Source organism: Priapulus caudatus, unplaced genomic scaffold (assembly GCF_000485595.1).
Source record: "Priapulus caudatus unplaced genomic scaffold, Priapulus_caudatus-5.0.1 Scaffold37, whole genome shotgun sequence".
Taxonomy (NCBI): domain Eukaryota; kingdom Metazoa; phylum Priapulida; class Priapulimorpha; order Priapulimorphida; family Priapulidae; genus Priapulus; species Priapulus caudatus.
In genome coordinates, this window is record NW_014577098.1 from 375439 (window position 1) to 377124 (window position 1686).

Genomic DNA, 1686 nt, shown 5'->3' on the forward strand with positions numbered 1-1686 from the left:
GTTCGTAGTTTGAGGGAACGATGGAGAAGAATACACAAGACAATCATTTTGTTTATTGCTGTAAAGCAAAGAGGTACTGGTAATAAGATAAGACATCAGTTGATTAGCGAAGACATTTATTTCTTGCTGCCACTCCAGTGAATAGATGCGTCAAAGATTCGAACGGTCATTGTGATACAACTGCATTCTATACACGATAGACTGTCATATCACGCCAATATGCCGACTGCAAAGCACGGTTAATAGATCCGGATTATCGCTCTTCTGCGTGCTATATACTAAAGCAAGTTTATTTACGAGAGCCTGTTGCGACTGACAGCGCACACGCCGCGTGTGGCACACTGCTCTGTCACAAGGTGTTTGTTGATGGAGTGATCGAACGCTTGCTGTGCGTGTTTCAGCGCAGCGATGCGCTCGGTGGATCACAGCAACGTGTACGGCGTCGGGAAGCCACATGCAGGCACACCAGCTTCTCAACCTTCAGACATTCGCGCCAATCACTGCGCACACCCGATCCAGTGCAGCATGACATCGCAGCAACGGATCCACTCAACAATGCACAAGATCAGGTAATGACGAGCGTCTCGACAATGTGATTTCACTGGCCAAGGTAACGCGCGCGTTCGTGCCCAAGCATAACGAGTGATTACGTGGCGCGGATAGCCAGATTATGTTGGCCGGGGTTAAACGAGTTACAATCTCAGGCTAACAAGGGTTACATAAATTTAGAGCCATTAATTTTCTCGTGGCCGGCAGCTAGGACTTTCGTGCCCAGGATAAACCAGCAGACACGATGCTCAGGATAACGATTAAGTATGTAGCCTTCACCTCTGCATCAGATGTGGCTTCAAGGGCTGGTACTAACGATCTGTTACAGCGTCGCTGACAGCCTTGAAGAGAAGGACTCACCATAAACAGACGCAGTAAACACAGAGGTTATACGCGTGAAGTGGGTCCTAACAGACACCCTAAGCCAGCTTAAACCAGATACGCGTGCTAGCGACTAAACCAGACGGCCATACGCGAGGAGCTAACCATGAAATAACGCGCTGTAGCTAACAGAGTACGCGCTCAAGAGTGTAAACTACCAGATACGAGATGTGTACTGGCTAACCAGAGATACGGTGATACTCCCACCAGGGTAGACGCGCTGATAGCTCAATACCGAATACGCGTCCTGTAGCTAACCAATGCAAGCGTTTACGCGATGTAGCTAAACCAGAATACGCGATAGTAGACTAAAACCAGATACGTGTGTAGCTACCAGATACGTGGGTGTAGCTACTACACCAGGTACGCGTAGTACGCTAATCCCGATACGCGTGATAGAACAGACACGCGTGTAGCTAACCAGATACCTAAGCAGCTACACCAGATGACGCGTGTACGCTAACCGACTGATACCTGGTGTAGGCTAACCAGATCACGCATACGCTAACCAGATACGCGGTGCTACAGCCAGTACGCGTCGAAGCTAATCAGTAACGCGCTGTAGCAACAGTACGCGTGTAGCTAACCAGATTACGCGTTGTAGCCATTACCAGATACGGTGTACGCTTACACGCACTACGTCGTGTAGCTAACCAGATACAGCGTGTAGCTGAACCAGGCTACGCGTGTAGCCTAACCAGATACGTGCTATCAGCTAACAGATCCTGTGTAGCTAACCAGATACGAGTGTAGCTA